The sequence below is a fragment of the Siphateles boraxobius genome, unplaced genomic scaffold, assembly GCF_051911475.1.
Source record: "Siphateles boraxobius isolate OS27281-9 unplaced genomic scaffold, OSU_SipBor_1 5, whole genome shotgun sequence".
NCBI lineage: Eukaryota > Metazoa > Chordata > Actinopteri > Cypriniformes > Leuciscidae > Siphateles > Siphateles boraxobius.
The window spans coordinates 24,380,419-24,404,001 of NW_027509141.1; the positions used below are offsets into that span (position 1 = coordinate 24,380,419).

General features: G+C 36.4%; 1 protein-coding gene across 2 annotated transcripts in view; it reads left to right on the forward strand.

Annotated features, from left to right (window-relative positions):
• Window positions 1-8,211: 8,211 nt before the first annotated feature.
• sulf2a (sulfatase 2a) overlaps window positions 8,212-23,583 on the forward strand; it is a 35,558-nt gene continuing 20,186 nt past the window's right edge. The window contains exons 1-2 of one of the 2 annotated variants that reach the window (XM_077203463.1): window positions 8,258-8,385; window positions 8,839-8,992. The gene's annotated coding sequence lies outside the window, so the exon portion shown is untranslated. Of the gene's footprint in view, window positions 8,386-8,838; window positions 8,993-23,583 lie in introns of both variants that reach the window. The other variant, XM_077203461.1, reaches the window with a different exon arrangement.

Below are 23,583 nucleotides of genomic sequence, written 5' to 3' on the forward strand. Positions count from 1 at the left end.
CATAGATATTATTAAGTGTATATTTTACCAATTTATTATTTTAGGTAATTGCTTGTCTAAAATTAGACTTCCATTTTTAAAGATCGTCCATTGAGTAAAGTAATAAAATAAAAACGTTAGTAATTTTGGCCACTAGAGGGAAGTATAGACTCATAGTGGTGCACAGCAAGTGTCAAGTTGAAATGTAGATTTAACTTTAAATGTCTCCAATTAAGCCAGTCCGGAGACGGAAAAGAAATTATATCATGATAGAAAAAATGTGTGATACATTAGTCAAATACATTGGCAGAAATGTAATTTTCCTTGAGGTTTTGAGAGAAAAAAAATTGAGCAATTGAATCTAAATTGCAAAAGCAAATTTCTGACGTCATGTTTATAGAATGGTTCTAGAGAGAAAAATGTTTCAGTGTAGCAAGTAAATCAGTGTAGAAAAAGATGAATCATAAATATTTTGGGATAATTTTATATTTATGCTAAAAGTTAATTTAGTAAATTTTTAGAAGAACACATCAAATAAAGATATGATATTAGTTTATTAAATATGCAACGGTTGTTCATTGGACGAGGCTTTAAGCAATCATTTTTGTCCCGTCTGGAGGCATCTCACTGCGAAACAAATGGGTGGAGCTTACGTCTCGGTCCCCCTCGCTAGACGTCCAGCGAGGAGGAGTGAATGTAATTTTGGGATGGAGCTAGCTAGAATATCCAACCCAGAACACACCAAGCCGACGCCGACGAACTATGTTTAGCGCTAATGAAAGCAGACTGTGTTGTCGGGGTAAAAAGCTGTACTTGAACAGAACTTCAAGAGACCGAGAGAACTACTGCCGACTGTTAGCTAGAATGCGCGTTCTGCGCCTGCGTGTAAATGAGACAACTGTCTATTTCTGCAGATATATTCATCTATATTCAACATTCAAAAAGAGAAACCGACGCTGCAGGCTGCAGATAACGTTGCACAAACCATAAACAAAGCAGTGCGTGCGTGCTTACCGTTTTGAATATCAATCCTGTTAAACAATTTCTTTATTCCACTCCACTCATGTTAATATTTAAATATTTGCCAAAGAACACTCATGTAAGATGACGTATCATAACAACAGCCTTCTATCTGTACCGTTTTGACTTTGCTCTCTGTTTTTCTATTATTCTCGTGCACTGACTCGTTCACTAAGCTGAACAGCCAATCAGAGTTCTCTCTCTCGCCGACGAGGACCAATTTCAGCCGACGGTGCGGGACACACTGAGAAAACTTAGTAGGCCGACCGTCGGCTTGGTGTGTTTCTTCTTCCGCCCTTTTTTATATGCTGATTGGGCGAACTCCAAAATGGGCTTTACAACAACTGGCCTATAATTGAACCGGTGATATACGTTATGACATGCTTGTGGTGATTTAATAATTATTATGCTTGTGATTTAATAACACAGTTTGGCGTTGTACACGGCGTTCATGTCTGTTGTGGCTTGTGAGGCATTTCATGTGACGTTAATAGTCTAGGTTCTTGACGTAACTTGTAAGTTTTGTCGGTTACACCTTTTCTTCCCTAATCTTTTACCTGTCGCACTCGCCACTGCTTCAGAATTATGTTGGCATAGGCTATAAAAATAGGCCTATATAAATATTTTGATTTATAGCATAATGACGCAACTAGGAGTAGGTTAGTTTGGAGGGGGGAAATACTTAAGAGTTGTGGAATGACCAATACTTTTGTTGTCCACCAAAACCAAGTCAGGTGTTACTTTTACTATGCAAATATTGATTTTGAGTTGGCGGGAAGTGCTTAAATGGGAATACTTATTAAAAATAGGGAGGTAATTATGTTGTTGAATGAAGAAATAGATTAACAAATGTGTTAAATTGTTATTGAGGAGAGGAAATTCAGTGTTTAGTTTGTATCAATTTCTTGCATGTTGTTGGACAAAATACTTTCTGCTAGCATACAAATGTTTTCCTTTGAAAACCGGGCATATAACCTGCTGTTTTCATCTGTTTTGCTTGTGTTTCATGTCATTCAGTTGTTCTCACTGGTGCCTTTTCAGCCTTGCTGGTTGATGTCCCTTTATGAGAGAGTCATTTTCTTTGACCTTTTGCCTCAACATTCAAAAGTCCAAGGGGTTTGGCTTGACTTTTGCAATTCGGGTTTATTTTCTAACCTTCTCATTCAGTAAAAGCCTGTCTCTTATAAAAAGCCGTGGTGCTTCACTCCACGCGGCTTCGTCCTGCTTGCATGCACGTTTGTTTGGAGAGCAAAAACAACCGAAGGAAGGTCAACTTGTGGTGCAAACAACTCATTAATAATTTAAGGCAGCGAACATGACTGGTTGCTAATCTACATAGTTCCTAAAAAGTGCTGTGATTATTAATTCAGGGCTTTTGAAGGCACTGTGGGAGCGTAGCATTCTTGATTGTATACAAGAGCGGTGAACAAGCTCTGGCCAGGCACTCAAGATGTTTGGTGAAAGACTCCAAATCTTTCTCTGTTGCTGAAGATGTGGTGTGTCTGAAAGAGAAATAGAGAATGCATGTGGAATTTTAAATTATAGGTGAATGCTTGGAGAATGATGTGTAGAGGCTAATGCAACAATCCTAGTCCTATCTATTCGACTGTGATAATCATTTCAAAGTAGCAGGCAATCAAAGAGACTTTAAATTAGATGATTTCTCACTTGAAGCCTTATGCTTTACCACCAGATACACACTAACTAGCTCTTGTTATTTCCTGACCTGCATAGTATCATGGTTTCAAACTGAATTAAGCGGTTATGTATCAATTAAGAGAACTTTTCTTGCCCCTTAGATGATTGTGTAAAAAAAAAAAGGTTTTCATTCTAGTTTTGAAGGATATATTATAATAGCTTTTTGTGTCTCTTTAATTACAATTTTATACTTTAATTACATATAGTGTAGTTTAATTGACCAGAAATTCACTATTTTGGCTTTCCCCTTTGTAACTTTTCTTCTGTAATAATAATAATAATAATAATAGTAAAGCTAAAATGTAGAAATTTTCAAATCAAATGTCCTCCTAACTGAAGCCCTCCAAAGTGAAGCATCATCCATGTGTACTTTTTGCCCAATAACAATAATCAGAAACATCAAGTGTCTAATTATTTTATTGTTTTTCAGTGGATGGTGTCAACTAGCTTCTTTTTTTTCATCACTCTTCTGTTCTGTCCTTCACTTATGCTGGGGAGAATTACAGATCATTTCTACAAATGTGAGGCTTGCAGGCAATTGCATTGAAAAAATGGCAGTTCATAAATGTCATATTAACTATTTATGTGAATAATCAGAGTCTGTCGTATGAACAGTGGCAAGCGGAATAAATAAATAAGACGGAATGCATTATACATGACAGCATGATGTACAATAGACATTATCACGGTTGGTGTTAATGATCCTCAGATGTTTGGTGGAATGCTGTGTATTTAATGAGGTCTTTGTATGCAGTGCACTACTCTAGTCTTCTGTAACAAAACTTTTGAAAGTGACTGCATTCACTTTTGTGTTAAGCAGGCTTGCAGGAATTTTGCCTTTAAATTGGGAATAAAAAAAGGAATATTCCAGGTTCAAAATAACTTAAACTTAACTGGCAAATTGTGTGACCATTTCTTTTTTTCGTTTCTTTTTTTAAAAAGCAAAGATCAAGGCTACAATGAGGCACTTATAATGAAAGTGAATTGGGAAATATTTTGGAGGCTTTAAAAGAAATGTTTTGTGTTAAAACATCTATATTATTTGAGCTATTAGAGCATTTATGGAGTTCTGCTGTACACAGACGGTATTTATAAAGATTTATTTTTTCTCTAGTAAAATCATGGTAACATGAATATTGTCTTGTTATACTATTGAGTATTTTAACGCTAATGCATCAGCCCCATTCATTTCCACTCTAACTGTGATTAAGTTTTTTCTTTGTTATAGTATGTATATTGTCGATTATGTCTTGTACTGAACCCTGGATTATTCCTTTAAATTTAATTGGGTTAAACTTAAATCAGGATGAGTTTACTGCTATTCCAAGTAAATCCGCATGCCACTCAAACGTCTATGTTGTCTCTCAATATTTAAGACACCACCATTGTAACGGGGAGGTCCTTTCCTTAGGTAGCCATGGTGATCACAAGGGTATCAACCGATTGATAGAGATGCTCTTTGAGCCGTCAGGAATAAAAGAGGAGCAGTTTTGAAGAGGCAATGTGGGGTGATGGAGGAGGGATTCAGGCCTGAACAAAATAAAATGCCCATAGAGAATGGACTGCTTTCAGAGGTAGAGAGGGGTTGGTCTAATTTGCACAAAGTCTTCTCTTTCTCAAACTAGAGCTGACAGCAGACGTTTTTATCAGTGAGGAACAACTTGCATAGAGAAACACATTCATTTCAATGTGGAGTCCTTGCCAGGCACAATGGCCCAGCAGGATGGAACATAGCCGTCCTTTTTGGAAAATCAGAGTAAACATTATTCCGCCTTATTTATTTGCCCGAGCAAACAACCGTGCCCACGGGAAATAAATGTGACTTTTAGATGTAGGTCAATTGTTCAAAATACAGGTGGAACTGTTTTTATCCATGTTTTTTCGTATAAGTTTTGTATACATTGGCATACTTTGGTATACATTGTCGTTTACTACCAGTAAGCATATACTAAGTTTGAACGCACTTACTTGTTTTTTACTACTATTTTTGAGTTCTGGGGCTGCTTTTCCTTTATCTGGTCCAACTTACAACTTACCATGTGTGCATGAAATATTTTTGTCATTTTAGCAAAGCTGGTTATGTACATTTTTGTGTGAAATCTGGTTATTAAGGAGTGCTTTGGAAAAAAGTTCAACAAAATGTGTCCTCATGAGGAATGACATCAGTGACACTTGTTCACAATCTCCACCTCCATGCTGAGATGGGCCAAAATCTCACAGGATCTGAATCCAGACATCTCATTCCTCCTGAGAGAACATGCATTAATAAATCATGTCTTTCCATTTAGTGATGAGATGAGCTTGAACATTGAAATCACATGTGCATTCAAACATGTCAACAGATTCAAATTGACTGGAATTTTTTTTTCTGATCAAAATAACTATTACAAAAAGATTGAAGAGCAGTTAGCAGTATCATTGATGCTTGATCAAAATGGAAGCCTAGCAAACGCTCCTTATTTATTATGAATCAAATCTCGTTTAGTTAGTTTGATGTAAATTCTCCCATAAAATTGAGAGAGAACTTTAGTTTGACTGTGATAGTTTCATTTTCATTAGAGATGCTGCCTGCAGCTCCTGAGATATACAGTGTGGAAGGGGGTGGATGAGTGATTAGATGTCCTCTTCCTCTGATCATTTGTGCCTCTGTGCAAATAAATAACCTGCGAACGCAAATAAACAGAGGCATCCATCATGTGAGCGTTCCGAAGACAGTGATTGATTTGTTTGCGAGGCTCCTGAGGGAGCAGGAAACGTGACACTGGCACTTTCATTGTGAGAAATGACAGCTGCCAGTGAACCAATATGCACGTGGGTGACATTATCATTGAGATGTAAGAGATGCCTGAACTGGATGGGTGAGCAGTCAAGTTTGTGGTTTCTACTGGTGTTTTGTTTATCGTTTGATGTAACGTGACTCTGATGAACAGCATGATTAGATGTTTCTTTTTCAAAAATGTTTGGGAATTTACATGGACTTAAAATTGAGATTGTAGCAAACAGACTAGATATTTTCTTTCTTTATGCTAAAGACACAATGTTGGGCGGTTATACCAGGGCAGTTGTTAAGGTGTTTTGAGTGTTCTTTATTCTGTTATGTATTTGGAAAAGTGTTCTGGGTGGCTGCTTGGGGGTTCTATAAACCCGAATAAGTTGGAAAAACTCAAAAAAATTGAGGTAATCATTACATCAAACATTGAGCACTACATTGTACTCAAACATTATAATTACTCTTAACTTTAAGTTAAGATAATTCTTACATTTAACAAAATTATCACATTATCTCAACTTTAATATTTTTAGCAGTGGGGAAAAAACTTGGTTAGCTAATTCTGTAAATGCTAACTTGCTAATTGGTAACATAATGCAGCATAGCATAGCAATTGCTGAATGAGTATGGCTATATAAAGCGTTTAATATACTGTATATCTGGAAACTCCTCTAAATTAGTATATCAAAGCATTAAACACTAAATCTCCCACTTAATATTAATATTGCACAAAAAATATTGTATTATACTTAATTTTAGCATTTGCTCTCCCTTTCGAGTGCCATGGCAAAGCATGGGACTCCCAGCCCAGTTTCAATTCAATTTAAGTTTGTCTAAATTAAAATAAACAAGTTCGTATACTCAAAACAATGAAACAATTCAGATGAATTAAAATGTGTCAGTTTTGTGAACTCAAGAGAAAGAAATTTATAAATACTCATAAAAAGTTAATTTGATTTAGGTCATTTGTTTAATTTAAGTTTAACCTACTCAAACAAATTAATTATTTTGAGCATTAGGTTTTGGGGTTCCGGAAGTAAAAATCCCATTCATTTTCTCCAATTTAGGGGAATTGATTGTTAAGGATAACTTGTAAATTGTTTTAGATAAAGCTAATTTGTAAGTTGGTGTTACATTCTTTTGTTTTAGCTATCAGCCCACATTATTATCGCTTCTTTTTAAATCATGTTTAACAGCAGAGTTCCAGGTCAAACACTCCATCCATGATTCGCCAAACAAAAAAAAGAAACTCCACCAATCAGAGACAAGCAAATCATGCCAAAAGAGCTAAGTTGTGCCCAGTTGCATATTTATCCAGTTATTTCTCAGTTTTATATTTCTCCATAATTTTGATTAAATTATAATGTCATTAACAACGCTGATTGTATTATTTCCCTCATTAATGCCATTAAGTATAGTCTTGTCTGATTTTCAAATATTTTGTTGCTTCAAATGAAAGTTTGTAATGTTGAGAAATCACCTCGTAGCTATTTGGTTTTGTTCATGGCTAATAACTTGCCTATGGGAAAGAAATGAATGGGAAAAATACGAAATACGAAAAGCGATAATAATGTGGGCTGATAGCTAAAACAAAAGAATATACCAAGGCCACAGAACCAATGCCACAGAAAAAGTGGGTGGGCACTTTTGCACTCTTGCTAAGCGTTTTTTTACGGGTTCAAATCAAAAAAGCCCATTCCATGTCTCACACATCACAGTTCCAAAATATGAAACATTGCATTTTTGGGGATTTACAAAAAGTTGTTTAATCATCCAACAAGATTAGAAAAGTAACATATCTTCTTAATATGCTATACACAGTTTTGAAGTACTGTTTAAGATATTGAATGTTATAATGGTAACAAAAAGTTAGTAATATCCAGTCAATTTAATTTATACTTAATTAATGAAGCCACACCTCTTCTGTGCGAACTTAACTAAACCATAAAATACTTTCTATAAGTGTCTTTTTTCACTTCATTTGTAGCGGTCTGTTCTATTCTAGTTTACTTGACTACTGCAAATGCTGACTTCTTATGTTGAAAAAAATTAATTTGGATCAATTTTAAATGCATTAATATTTAAAGAATTGTGTTATTCATTTAATTATCCTCCGAAATTCATCTTTATGCATCTGATTGCGTACCATACTTTTTTGGGGGGCTTGTTTCTTGAAGCACTTAACTTTGCAGTTTATCCGTGCCCCTGTTAACAGCCCTCTGCTCTCCAGTGCTTCTGATAGTTGCCAGCTTAATAAATACTCTCTCTGTAGTCTGTACCCAGCGATCCATTCCCCTGCCCTCCTGCTCCAAGATTGATCCCTTATCCCCACCCCTTCTTTTCTCTCCCCGCTGCCAGACCCGCAGCTTTAGAACCCATGTGAATAGGTGAAGCTCTGAGGCTCCAACAGATGGCCAGAGCTGCCCTGATTCAGTCACACTGCTGCCGGATGAATATCGGCTCAGAGAGCCCAGAAAAAGTGGAAAAACAGAGTTTGAGGCGAGCAAAAGAGAGATAGAGAGAGTGATAGAGTTTCCCCCATGTGTGTGGGAGAATAAGGGAAAAACAGGGACGTGTTAATATGCATGAGGGAAAGAGTAACTGTGTGAGAGAGGGAAAGAGAGACAATAAGAGAGGGGAGTGCACGATATTGAATTGTAGATTAAGGGACTTCTTTCCCTCCCGCCCTCTTTTATTTATCTGCAATGGAACCACGCCTCCTTTCTTTCACCTCTCTGTGTGTCTATATCAGGGGACCGGCTATGAGAGAGCCCACTTTTACAGCTGGCAGAGGGGGAGTCGAGTCAGAGGTGGTCTGGCGAGGACCGAACAGGTGACGGATCATTATATCCCCGAGTTTAACATCTCCTGTTGTTTCGCTGTTCCTCAGGAAGGATTCAGAGGTGGGCATCAGTGAGGTAAGTGCCTTTGTCCCCAAATACTGCTTGGTACCATCACCTCTTGTCAGATTTGATGCCAGTAATGGATGCACAGGTATATTTCTCTATAGTTAAAGCGAATTATAATTTGATACTCTTTCCAGATTGTTATATGCACAATTCTGCATTGCATGAACCTCAATTGTATGTATATCGGAAACTACTTCAACTGATATTTTATATATATATATATATATATATATATATCAAAAAAAAATTTTTTTCATAAATCGATGTCTTATATAAAGCCCAAATCATTGCCATTGAGAGGTTCAGAAAGTTGTGATTTCTTCCCATTTATTAAACCTTTTTAGGTTTGTTTCTTCTAGTCTTCTCAGGCTCTTCATGGTGGCGCCGCCATAGTTCTTTTTTTTCCGTATCTCAAATGGTTCTTACAACGTTTGTGTTTGTGTGTGATTTTGGCCTTTTTAGGGACTTTAACAAGAGTCTGTCGTCACCCCTGTAAATTGCTACATGACTCACGCTGCATTTTTGATGATGAAGAGCTGCTCTCTGGGTCAATTAGGTCTCTGGAAGCAAGTGATGTTTGGAGTGCTGGGGATTCGCTGGGTAAAAATATGCATCAGTGAGTTTGTGCTTGTGTTTGCTGTGTGAGGCTATGAGGTAATGACAAAGGTGATGGGGGCTGAGAGATCTGTGCCTTAGTCATTCATTATTTACTGTGCACTGTCTCCGCTCAGCCCCAAAACAACTGGCCTCCTTTTCCTCTTCTGTCATCTGAACCAGAGCTGTAGACCAGGTCCTATGACGTTTAGTGCATTAGACATGTACAAAAGAGTTCACATGGTCAATGTCACAAACTTGCTTCTTTGATTAGTTACCTAGAAATATTGCAGTATCTGAAATATTTCTTGTTCAGTTTACGCCATAGCGTTTGTATTGATTTTGAATGTAAGATTTGGTGGTCTCAGGCTTTTTTGGAGGCTTCCAATGGATACAGTACACTTTCTTTTTTCAAAGATTTCTTAAAGTAGTTCAGCTGAAACTTTAGAGCCGAGTGAAACTGCTCATTTGGGACCTCCGTCTGACAGCACAAAAAAAGAAGGAATTTGATCTCAATTTTCTAATTCCTGAGTGGGAGCTATATAGGGTTCATTAGCATATGTACATCCAGGCTTCTCTTATCCTGTGATGATTTTATCTAATTTACAAGCTGGAAACCTATTTTTGGTTTCCTTTGTCTACTGTAATTGACATATTGTTGGTTTTAGGGAGAAAGTCCACATAAGGGATTCATGTTATAAAGTAGCTTAGCTGATTTTATGCAAAGTTCAACCCAGTGTTGGGATGTACATTTCAAATATAAATCTAACCATGAAGCCCCAACCCCTGACCGAACCTTAAGTCTAACCTTGATTGTAAAATCACTCAGATTTATTTTCCTTGATTGCTCAAAAACCATAATCCTCCCCCCCTTTTTAAATTATTAAACCTGTTCCTCCTAGTCTTCTCAGTCTCCTCATGTTGGTGTTGCTATTGGTCATGAGAAGTCATCATAAATGGCTAAATCATTAGAGGGAATGTACATTTTAGACTTAAACCTAACCATAAAGGGCAGGACAGGATGTTGTGGTCAGATTACCTTTGGAGATGTGCAAGATTTAAATGAAATGATGAAGAGCTGCGAACAAGGTTGTGCATTTATAATTAATCTATATGCTTTTTATCCCAAAAATCTGGCAAAATTAGATGTTCATCCCATCCGAGTGATTTTTATCAAAGAGTCTGGACACGAGACAAATCCGAACCAGCCCAGAGCACGTCTATGTGAGACACAAGATCTAATTTTCATGAGCTGCTGAGAGCAAAACAAGGCCTGATATGAATCTAAAGTATAATTTGAGCCCGGTGCCCACCGTCTTAAATGTTAATGCTGACTGGAAGTCTTTGATGAGTGATTTGGAGTACAGCACCTCTGGCGGTGCCCTCTGAGGCAAAGAGTGATGTGAATGCATTATTACAGAGCTGTGCCAATATACGGCAGGTGTCCAGCGGAGATCTGTAATTACATCCTGCCAAGAACATGGAGAGTATCAATCTTAGGTCAGAATCAGAATTTGTAATCAAAAGGCTTTTTCCTTTTTTTCCCTCACTAATCAAATAAATGGTGAATGTTTACACGGGCAATATGGCTTTGCTGTTGCAATAACCTGCTCAATGTTTTGGGGTCCTCATGTCTCATTACTCATCACTCAGGCCCCTCCCACTGTAAACTTCTCTTCCATCAGCCATGAACATTCAGTACTAGAATCCATCTTTCGTCTCATATAACATTAACATCTGTCACAACAACGGTAATTGGACCACTGATGCTCAGTTGAGATTAGTATATCGGATAAGCCTTAAGAGTTTTGGTTTCAGTTTTTCCCTGTACATTTAAAGAGAGAGTTCACCCAAATATTAAAGTTAGGTCATCATTTACTCACTCTCACGTCGCTCCAAACCTAAATGCAAAAGAGGTTATAAAGAATGTTAAGAAAAATGTTTTTGTCCATACATTGTTGGGACTTTCCTGAATAGACAAAAAACAGAGAGTTTTCTTAAAATAATTTTTTTATGAACTATCCTTTTAAGGCATTTAGCAGATGCTATTATCGATAAAGTCTCTGAAGTCAGTTGTCATCACAAATAAGACCATTTTGATCAACAAATGGCAAGAAAGCACACCTAGGCTAATAAAGATTTATGTCCTAGTGTCAATGTTAGCAGGAATAGGGAGGGACTGGAGGGAACATAATAGCGGTGTGATGTGAAAGTGCTTGGGTTTAATAAGGGGGCTGCAGCATTCGGGATGAGCTGCAGAGGTTTGATTTCATACCCTGGGAGACAATTGTAACAGTCAATGGGACTAATGGTGAACTGCACACTAAAGGAAATTACAGTGACTTAAAAGTGATCTGAAGCACCTTGGCCAAACAGAGAATCTATATATGAGAATATAGAGAGTCTGCTAAGTGATTTGATCAATATTCATTAAGCTTTGAAAAAACATTGTTCATATACTTTACATGTAAAGATGTGTCTTTTTGCTCATTTTTAAAATGGAATTTCTTTGCCTTATTCTTGCCCTCAGGGTTCTCCCAACTGAGTTATGGGTTCTTGCTCAGACTTCAGCTCACATCTACCCATTACTCTCTCTGGCTTTCTCTCGCTCACCGTATCTATCTCTTGCTCCCTCAGGAGCTCAGCAGGCTTTGTGGCTGCTTATTAACTTTTACGGAATTATAGATTTCCGAAATTGGATTTTCCCAACTCACTAAAGAAAGCAGATTAGCTGGCTACTCTCACAGGCACCAGACTTTTTGTGGCCTGAAACTTTACTTGAATGTTTGGGTATGGACAGCTTGTTTGGATGGCAGGTTTATCTGTATTCCAGTAGCTTTTTTTCTTCTCTAGTGGAATCAAATAACACTTTAGCCTTTGGTATTGTTGTAGTTGGCTTAATTCATTAAATTGACATTTTAGATGAACACATTGGGCCCTGTCATATACTCGGCGCAATGCGGCGCCTGGTGCAAGTGTTTTTTGCTTGTTTTAGCCCGACACAGTTATTATTTTCACGTCCTGCGCCACGTTGTTTAAATAGCAAATGCATTTGCGCAGCAGCACACAAACATGCCAAATATTAAAAATAAAAGGATTACAATTTAAAAGATTATCATTGTGTACATAAAGATATGGTGGAATCCGGCTTGTCCCGTAGATGGTCTATGCTCTTAGATTGTTAAAATAGGGCCCTTTGTCTTTATTTGTGAATGAGGATAAAACTTCAATGCTTGTTTATCACTAAACAAAAGTGTACATGTAATAAAGGGAATTTTGCATTACACACTTGCAGTTATTTTACATCAGTGTTCATTTTAAAATGTATTACAATAAAAATAAATGATCATTTAATTTGATTTAATCACATTCTACTAATTTAAACAATGACTGAATTCTGAATAGGACCATGAAATGATTGTGAGCAGCACTGTGCATCTATACCAGCATTTATTGTTTATGAATTATTATATTATTTCTGTTCTGTAACATATAACAATGTTATATATAATGTAGATTGCAAATTATAATCAAGGCAATTAATATGTTTAATTTGTATAAAATCCTGGCAAAATAACTGTACAAAAAAAAATTATTTAAAAAAAAAAATCAGTGGGCTAACTCAGTAACTCAGGGGAGCTCTTTTTGGGCACACGTCGAGATATTAATTGGGTAAATGAGAGGCTTCTGGAATCGATTGAGAGAGATCTGAACCAGACAGAATCAAACAAACATGGCCCGAGGACCAGTCTGCACCAGAACTGAAAGCACTGATAAAGCTCCCATTACATAGACTGCATATTTCTCATAAATTAGAACTAATGAGTTGGTGATGTGCACATTTCTGACATTTATACATTAAACTTGTTTTGGTCCTTTTCCCCAGATTTTATAAATGATACTGATATTTGTATTTCTCTGCTATAAATACATAAGTATTATTTTATTAAAATATTTGTTCAATTTAAATATTAAAATAAATATATTCATAAATACATTTGTCTTATTATTATAATTTTTTTAATAATTATAGTTATTTTTATTTATTTATTATATTCGGCTGTTATGTTGGAGAGTTGAATTTATCATGATATCATCATAGCAGATGTGTGTGCGACAGTGTGAAGGTGGAGTGATGCCTGCGAGTGTCAGCTGTTAAGTGTGAATCATGATAAAGGGCATATGTGAAAAGAGAGAAATTCATATCTGAGGGAAGTGTGTACTTGAAATGAGCCATATTGGATGACGATTAAAAAAAGACCCACATACATGTTAGGTGTTATCTAAGTAATAGTCTGTCCCAGACAGAGATGTTAAAACAATCAAGTTTATCAGAGTTCAATCAATGGGCCAGTGCCTCGCGAACGTAAATTTGATACAAGGCCAAAGTATGCAGAATGCACTGTAAAGTCTGAGTAATTTAGTGATTTGGCTCACAACAATAAATGTGGTATTGTTTTTAGTTAATCTAACCAGTGTTGAGGAAAGATGCTTTTAAAAGTAATGCGTAACAATATTGCATTACTTCCTAAAAGTAACTAATTGTTACTTAGTTACTTTTTATTGAAAGTAATGGGTTACGTTATGCATAACTTTTTTTTCACCTGGACTGGGGTTGCTTGTTTGTCAACTTTTATTGTTTATATATATAACAAAATAACACACATTCAAACAAACAGACAGGGAAAAGGGGGATCAACAGACATATTATCAATAATTTAGCAATCTGAAAAAAATAAAAGGGTTTATATGTCCTTTATATAATCCAATATTTTGGAAGTAAAACATTGCCATGCATCAATGGGTTTAGCTTTGTTAATTCGTGCTGTTGTACATTCACAAGTCACTATTCTGAGGAGGCTTTGAATCCAATATGTTTTTGTACACATGTGTGGAGTAAACCAGTTCTGTATTATTGTTTTATTTGCAGCTGTAAAACCAGCAAACATCATTCTCTTTTGTAATGAACTTATACAGGAGTTAGAATCATCATTGAGAAGACACAAACCTGGATTAGACATGTAATCAATTTGTAGTAATGAGGACAAAACAAAATGTACATGAGTCCACAGTTTGACAACATGGCAGTTATTGATCGATTGAAGCTTAATTTTAAACTTCTTGAAAAGAATTATGTATGCTCTATGGATGACTTTGAAATGGATGATACGATGAGCCAAGTTTTTAGAAGTTAAAATTAGATGTTTGTTTTTTAATAACAAAAAGTGAAATAAATATAAGTCTCAGGCTGAAAAAAATAAAAATTCACGCCTGTATTAGAGAGCGCAGCTCAAACAAACCTTTCACCTGTGCTTAAATGTAATGTTTATCTGAAGTCATTTGTGGTTAGTATGGTTAAATTGGATCATCGAAGGAATGAGTAACAGTAAAGACATTGCTTAATAAAGTGAGATTGAATACATAAAGTATATTTGTGTTATTTGTCATATTTAATTATTGCAGGTTTGAGTGATATTCTGTTTTTATTCATTTTGAGGAACACTGAATCTGTTCTTGTGCAGGTGAGATGAGCAAATGTATGCTCACATGTAGTCTAGATCTATAATAACCATCATGTTTACCATCACACACAACTTCCTACACCTTTACTCCCGATCTGTACCAAACATGGGTACAGGAGAGCTGTTGGTCAATAAATGCCGAAACAAAGTAACTTATTTGAAAAAGTACTTATTTGAAAAAGTAACTTTGTTGTAAATTGAAAAGTAATGCTCTACATTACTAGTTGCTTGAAAAAAGTAATCTGATTACATAACTCGCATTAATTGTAATGCGTAACCCTCAACACTTAATGTAGCAGAAAACATTCTATATAGTTCAGCAAGCACTATCTGTTTATGTGACAAAGTGCATACTATTTAGAAATTCATTCTCCCTAATGCATTTCTCCTTAGTGTTACATTCATTATAATTGGTTGTGGGTGGCAGCGTGGTTAAACCTGATTTGGGACTGAATTGTTGCCTAGTTTCTGCACAGCCCCAGAACAGAAATAGAACAGGACCTATTAGTTTTTATCTTGCCATGTATCCTGCAGTGAGTCGAAAAAACAGCCTATTACACAGTTAGCTGTGCACTGAGTAATGATGCACAGCCTTCATAAGAACCCACGTTCAGGAGCATCTCTGCCCATCATACTATTTTGAGTCCTCATTTATATTAAATAGCTGCCAGAATCACTAATAGCCACCTATAGGCAGTGGGAGACAGGGAACATCAGTAGCTCAGGATCCTGTGATCTCATGTCTTCATGAGTGTGTGAAGTAATGCAGTTTTCATGAGAGACCCGCCCTCTGGACATAATCAAGACCAAACCAAGGACTAATGCGTTTTCAGTTCTGTACGTAATTACATCAGCATCTGTGGTGTTGAGGTGGAGCATTGACAGATCACACCCTAGAGATTTACCGCATGTTAATGAATTGTAAGAATCGAAAGGAGCTGTCCATCAGTGGGTTTGAATTTGAGGCTTGGATTACTGTTTGTGTACTAAAAGGATTTTTGCTTGGTGATGTTACAGGAAACATATATATTCATTTATTCTGTTTGAGGCATGATCATACTTCAAAAGAAAGTCTGTATACTTCACCTCTCGTCCCCTTTCAGGCTCTTTTTTTAATTTGTCTTCAGGATAGCAAGATAAAACAGCCACTGCAACCTGGAAGAAAGGGCGAGAACTCTTCAAAGACAAAGTGTATGTGTTGATATATATTTGTTAGATTTTTTTAAAAATTTCCTTCTTCCAACAAGCCCTTGAAGTTTTTCATTCTTGCACATTCTCGCATAAAATCCTTTGGTGTTTCTAACTATCTCCCCATAAAACCTTGCTGTTTACATAATAAGCTCTGGCTGACTTAGTTTTAAAGGAAGTTTCTTGTGGCACATGGGAATATATTTACTTTTAATAGAGTCAAATGGAGTCAAACTTTTTGAAATCTATTAAAATAGAAAATAATGTATAATACTGAATGATATATGCTTTGTTGTAAATAAAACAAGATTGTTGAAGTAAGTTTTACAATAAAATACTATTTCAGTCTTTCTACTTCAGAATTTCATGTTTAATCCAACTATTTGTGAAATTTACTAGCGGTTTCTGAGTTCTGAGTGTTTCTAATTTCAGTGTACAAACTAAATAATATACATACACAAAAATGTACATAGCAAACCCTAAAACAAAAGCACACATCAACAGCAAATTGCTCAAAGTTGGTGCTATAACGAAAAAAAAGAAGCAAAAATAAAATAAAAATGTAGATGTACAGCCTGTGTGCTTGAAACGTTACCTTTAGAGCTGTGGTGTGCAGACTTTATCTCTTTTTTTGCTTTATATGTAAAATATAAATTACATTTTTTTAAAATAATATTATACAAGAAACTTTTTTTTGTCTAATAAGTGTATAATGTGTGTGTATAATTTTTGTGGAAACCATGTTTTTCAGGTCTTTGATGAAAAGGAAGTTCAAAAGAGCAGCATTTATTTGAAATGGAAATCTTTTGTAACCTTGTAAATATCTTTACTGTCACTTCTGTTCAATTTAACGTATCGTTGCTGAATAAAAGTAATAATATAAATATTTTTTAATGTACTAACCTCAAACTTTTGAATGATAGTGTATATATTAAACATATATGATCTTCTTTCATCAGGGATATCACCCTGCTATCTTATTAGGAGTCAGATATTATAATGGTGAGCTGTGTGCTGGGATAATTGATTCTTTCCACTCGGTGCACATGAAAAAAGCTGACAGCAGGAGATACCCTGCTTTGTCAACATTGGGCGATGTGCCCGCTTTTTAAAAAAGGCGCCCAATGAAGCAACATAGATTGTGCCAACAGACATCCCACACACAAAGGTAAGCCACATGCGCCCCAGTGTGTATGGGGAAGACTGAATTACCTCCTGTTTGTGAGAGTGGGTTAGCCTGGCAGGTCAGTGGGAAATCATACACTCTTTGTCTCAGTACTTTTTGGCTATCATCAGAGGAACCGTCTAACTGTCTCTCTCTCCTCCGGCAAAAACGCTCAAACCCTGATAATTACCCTCTTCCTTTGAGAGTTATCAAAATGGACAACTCTCCCGCTGCTTTGCTAATTACTTTAATAGGTTAAGATAGAGATTAGCGACAGACTAGAAGCTTATTGGTAATGTTGATAGTAAGTGAATAATTCCTCTTACCCTTTTCTGTGGTTTTAAAAAGGAGTCTTGTTTATTTTATTTTCATACTCTATTTTAAGCCTCAAATCTGCTGTACTTATGCAATCATCCATGTCGAACACAGGACCGTAGATCATATCAGCTTGTGAGGGTTCAGGGTTATTAACTGAATGGCCCGCTCTATAAGTCCTGTATTGCTGTTCACTCACCCTAATGTTGAAGCCATGTCTGTGGAGTCATTCACTATTGCAATTTATGGCCTGTTTTATAGAGGTTGGGTCAAACTCGGTCTCTCATCAAGTACTTTAGCTTTTTGTGTAGCCCTTTCCTCCCTCAAGCAGATTCTACCCGAACCTCTCAATTATTGGCGGTAACCACCTGCACTGTTCTATTTGTGAATGTAATGACCATTGTTATCGGCAGGGTAGTAAATGGAGGGGAAAAGCAGTGGAAATTGAGGGAATGGTAATAGTCTTTTTTTTATGGATTACAGATTACGATCATCAAAGGGGCAGTTTAGAGGGTCCAGTCTCGCCACAGGGTAAAAGATGCAGACATGGGGCCCCAATGACAGCGTCATTAACGAAATGGGCTTTAGTTCAATGACTCCACATTAATGGCCAGTTACCAAAAGGGGAAAAAGTGGCTATTGTAACCGGATAGCATGTAATGATTAAGTACTGTATTCGCTTAATTTATGTACTGTAGGCCTACATGTGGGAACTGTGTAATACTACTTTAGGAAACCACATATATTTTCCAACCTGGTTCCATTTTCATTCATTTGGCAGATGTTTTTATCTAAAGCAACTTATTGAATAAATGTATACCTTGAATGCATTTCATTGAGATTTTTCCCAAAAATCAAACCCATGTTCTTAGTGCCATGCTCTATTGATACTCTTTGTGCAACATACTATGTTTTCTATGTTTTATCCTGCATGTCATTGATTCTTCTGAACTGGCATTTGAGGGTTTTTTGGAAATTAGGCAAAATATTTAAAAAACCAATACATGAGCAGGCGGGGCATTTGTAGAATTTTTTGATTGACAGGAAGGTCAATTCTGAGTAAATCTCAGTTCTGTAAGTGCCATTCATGGGTTGTTCGTGATTATGATTAAAGACATTCATGCACAATTAAAACAAAAACAGATGGAAATGAGAATTAATGATTTTCACCAGATGTTTTATTAATTTGGCACTTGTATGTGACAGTGGGGGTATCTATTTCCATTAAATGTGTCTCTGTTTATGGTTATGCGAGTGTGAGAAACTCCCTTCGATATGGATTACACATTATGGCCAAATTCTGAAAGACAGGAACAAATGATAGTGATAAGAACTGTCCAGGAAAACATCCTTAGTACTTTGTCAATCTGAAGCTATATTGGCATATTAAATAAACTATATTTCCAAAAAAGAAAGAGACCTGGAGAGTTGTTGGTATGGGCAGCATGCCAATGGTTAGACATTAGATATGTCTTGGTTGTGGCCAAAATAGAGCATCCAAATTTTAGAAACATTTAGACATATTGCAATTTTAAGTTGTAATTTTTTTTTTTAAAGAAGTTTAGTTAAAGCTGCAGTCCGTAGTTTTTCCTCCTTGTCGATATCTCTGTTCGAAATCTGCAATTTCAGTTATTCGCGGAATTATCAACTTTACGTGGGTTGTACCTCGGCACAGCACAGGGCAGATGAATCCAATGTTTTGAGGAGAATGTGAGGCTGTCAGTCATTGCGAGACTCCTTCTTTATTTATACAGATGTGACGTAATGACGCAAAGACATACTTGAATTTACAAGCTTACCGTTTTGAGTCGAGCTAAGGCAAGCAGATAGTTTTGAACACTGGCTGGTTATGTACTTGCTTAAATATTTATTTTGGATAATTTTTAACCCAAAAAAGTTACGGAATGCAGCTTTAAAGACGTCCAAAACAGTTGGATGTAAGATGGGACATCCAATTTTTTCCTTTTTTTCTTAAGAAAAAATAGCTTATTAATTCCATACAGTGTAAAATTTCAAAGTCCATATTTCATATCTTGTTCATATTTCATTAACTTTTTCTTTCGCTTAAAACATCCATAGACAATCAGAACAGTTTACCGTATATCTGATTAGCGGAGATATCTTATGAAGACTCGGGTCAGTGTGCTGGGCATTGGACCTTGTCTAATTCCTCTTTTCAAGTTCCCATCCATCCCTGCACATCTTAAAACCCTTGTGTGTCTTTGGCAATGAGGCCTGCAACATGTATAGATTTTGGAGGGGCTACCACTAAGCCTTCTAATCTAACCACAAAGAGAAGGAAGGGAGAAGGAGAAGAGGATTAGAATGAGGAAAGTCAAAAAAAGAAAATACCAACAAGCCGCACATCCCCACGGACCATCTCCAGCGAAGATTAGAAAATCTCCACAGTGGCCACACTGACAGTGGGAAGGGAAGCCCATGTGAATAACTGCTAATGTTCATGTGCTGGAATCCACAGGGGTCAGGGGCGTTAGATGTGATAATTACACTTTCTGCTGTGAGCTGCAAGTGCTTCTTTGTGGGTGGAATACTGAAGATGGTTTCAGCAAAGGGAGGGAGCTGCGTTTTAAAAGCTGCAATTTGGGGTTATTTTGGTTTTGAAAATGTAGTTAGTTTTTATTTTTATTTAACTGTGTATTTATATATCCAATTCCAGTTTAGTTTTAGTTAATTTCAATTGTTTCACTTTTCTTTGGAAAATTACTAGTTTGTATTTTATTTCATTATTAGATTTAATTTCTAGTTTTAATTTATTATGCCAACAGGTGGCAGCAAGTGAATATTTCGTTCAACCGATTCGTTCAAAACACTGATTCATTCAAAACACTAATACATTCAGGAACTTAGTAATTGATCATCTATATGTGTGAGTCATTGAGTCAACCAATTTGTAATTTATTCAGGAACAAAACACCACTACTTTGTGTAGCTTGTAGACAACAAAAAGGTTTGGTTTTAACTATTTTTGTTGGTGGAGCAACAAAGGTTTGTTTTGGTTTTCATTCTCCATTTAAGCTACTTTAATTTTAGTTAATAAAATATTTTCCAGAGCTAGTGTAACGGAGGCCAGTTAGTAAGAGCTGTGCGAGTAAAAGCTCACTCCTCTGGTCTCAAGAGGTGCATTAGCGACTGATGGTAGATGCTGTTGTCTTTAGCGTACTTGTTAGCCTGCCCGCCTCCCATGCTGAAAACGCTGGTTCGAAACCCATTCGGAGCGGTGAGAGTAGAACCGCAGGGGTTACATTGGTGCCGTGACCCGGATGGGAGTGAACTTTAGGAGGGTGAGTGTAACAGTGGTCAGCTATTAACCGCGGAGAAAGTAGAACCGGAGTTTTTGGCATTTGTAGCCATTTTCATTAGGAATTTATAACATTGACTTTGGTGAAATGATGCTTGTTATTTCTGTTTGAGGCACAATGCACCCTGCATTTGCTGTATGAACAAGAAGATTGATGTGTTCCTTTTTTTTCCACTGCTGAGCCAGCTTACTGAAATAAAAAACCAATACTGTCTGTAATCATCATTAAGTCAGGGCCATTACCCTTACCCTCTCCCCCAAGTCATTTAGAGGAGACAAGAAAAATTGGAAGTATTTTAAAAGAAAATGAATGACGTATACTGGCATCCTGTAGCGTGGCAGAAAGCAGATAGGAAAGCTGAAAGCTGATACTAGTATTCAATACAAACAATGTATATGCCACATGCATTAAAGCATATAAATTAATCTAATGTATTTGTATATGCTATTCTGAGTTTTAATATGGATACAATGTATTTATGATTTTAATGTGATGAACATCTTGATGTACAGTATGGCCCTGCTCTTAGTTTCTCTACCATTAAAAATCTAAGGTACAATTTCTCCTTCTGCATCCGAATATGTAAATGAAGTAACCAGTAGTCCCTCTCCCCTTCATTTTATTTCTATCTTTCTCACTCCATCTACTTCTTTTGTCAGAATTGGATGAGTGGAGCCAGTGCTCTAGACTAATCTTAAAGTATTTTCCTGGCGGATATAGCAGTGGAAAAACCCTTTTTTGAGGTTGAAAAATGTACCAGAAACTATTTTCTCCTTCAGCTGCTTGTTAAGACCTTGATATCTGGGGTCCAAATGAAACCCTTGAGGCACAATCACAGCACTGCTGATAGTGTGCGAGGGCTAAAGATTTTGGGGTCTACTACTAAGTAGAGCATTTACTTAATCCAGTTTTGTCAGTACATATTATATTATCTACATAATGATTTGAGTAAAAATTTGTATTAAAAATTTTCCATTAATTAGATTTTTTTTAAGGGGGGTTTGTCCCCTGTTTGCTCTAAAGCACTCAAGCTTCATGAGCTCCAAAGTTTCTTCAGACATGATGATTCTGTTTTATCGTGCTTTCATTGAATCGGTTTTATCTTTCTGCATATCTGCTTGGTTTGGAAGCCTCTCCCTGACAAATAAAAAGAGACTTGGTAGTCTGGTCAAAGTGGCGAGCAAGATTTCCAGGAGAAGTCAGGTTCATCCAGGGGAGTTATACATAAAACAGGTCCAGAGGAAAGTTAGAGCTATAGCTCATTCACAGGATCATCCCCTTAGAACAGAGTTTGAGCTTTTGCCCTCTGAGCGGCGTTATCGAGTTCCTAGCTGCAGAACAAAGAGGATGCACATATCTTTCGTTCCGGCAGCTCTGAGGCACCTTAATGGCACTTAGCACTTTATATTAACTTGGACAAGTTGCATTTTTGCACTTGATGGTGTCCTGTACTTTATTTATTTATTTATTATACATTATGTAAATTGGGCGGTAATGTGAATTCCTTCTTTGCTGGTTGGTTTTGTTGGTGAGTGTTGTTGTATGTTAAGTGTTTTATGTTGAGCATTTGCTGCAAATTCAATTTCCCCTTGGGGACAATAAAGGTACTTTGACTTTGACTTTGAAAGTTTCTTTGTTTTAATATTCCCTATTTTCCCATAAATTAGATTTTGAATCCAAAATTCCCATCTTCGTTCTGAGACTTTTGGACCTCACTGAACGTGGCCCCTCTGTCCTTCTGTCACAGGACATACGGAGAGCGATAAAGTGGCCTTAGACTCCAGGGTGACTCCTACAAATATCCCCTATTGGCCACAGGGATCAGGACCACCACGCTTGCTTAGTGGATGCCATATGGTTGCTGACGGATATGGAGGACGGTAACTGGATTCCTCTGCTCCTGACGGCAGGAGTACATATCATTTGTTAATCAGTCACCGGTTACATGCTGCAATTAGTAGGGGCAACAACAATTAGCAGTATCTATGGTTCCTGTCTAGCTGATTGATTTTTAGCCTCACATAACACTAGTGCACATATTTAGTTCAAAAGTCATTTCAGTCAGATTCAGCAAAAAAAATTAAAAATTATCTTTTGATATTTAGCTTCTTTTCCCCTCGTTTTGTTTGAAAATTGTCAGTGTTGTTTGTGTTCAGAGGAAGCATCTAAACATGGCTTTTCATCTGTCCATTATCTGCCACTGCGATAACAAGAAGACGATTATGATGATTAACGCTTATTCTGACCTTTCTTTGGTCTTGTTTGAAGCTGAAACAGAAGAGGCTCATCATTAACTCACTCAGATATCAGCTTAAAGAAGCTCAGTTTGCTGGAGGAAGCTGGATTAAAGTGGTACACTTTTAAAACACAATTTTATATGCTTATACAGAACTTCTATTAAATTAGTATTCTGATCAATACACAGCACGAACAAAAGCATTTGTAATGTTGATTACCACAAAAAGTAATTTCAACTCGTCTTGTGTCCCTTGTTTTCTTTTTCTTTCTTAAAAAATAAGCAGCATAAATAAACATTACGTTGGAAGTGAATTGGGACAATTTTTGGAGCTGAAGCTTATAATTTTTTTAACGCATTGATTTTTATTTGAGTCATCAAGGTTAGTTGTTTTCGAATTGAAAGGTTTATGGTGTTGTATTGTCATAGCATCGGAGTTGTGAAATTGAATATAGCCTTACACAGAAAAAGTAGACAATTTTCCATGCCAAAATCAAGTTAACTTGCATATTGTTCATGTCTTGTGGCTATACTATTATAACTGCGAGTTATAATTCACTTCACTTTCATCCAATTCACTTCTATTATCACATTATCACATAATGCAATTTCTGTAAAGCTGCTTTGAGACAATGTGTATTGTGAAAAGCGCTATACAAATAAATTTGAATTGAATTGAATTGAATTGAATTATGTCACTGTATACAAAAAAAATATAATTTTTTTTTGAAAAGTTGATATTAATTATGCCACAAATGCTGTTTGAGCTTAATATTCCATTAAGCGATTTCTTTATTAACTGGAGAAAATAGGTAGATTACTTGAGCCGTCCTCTGTGACATGTAAAGCAATGCTTTATAAGGGTGT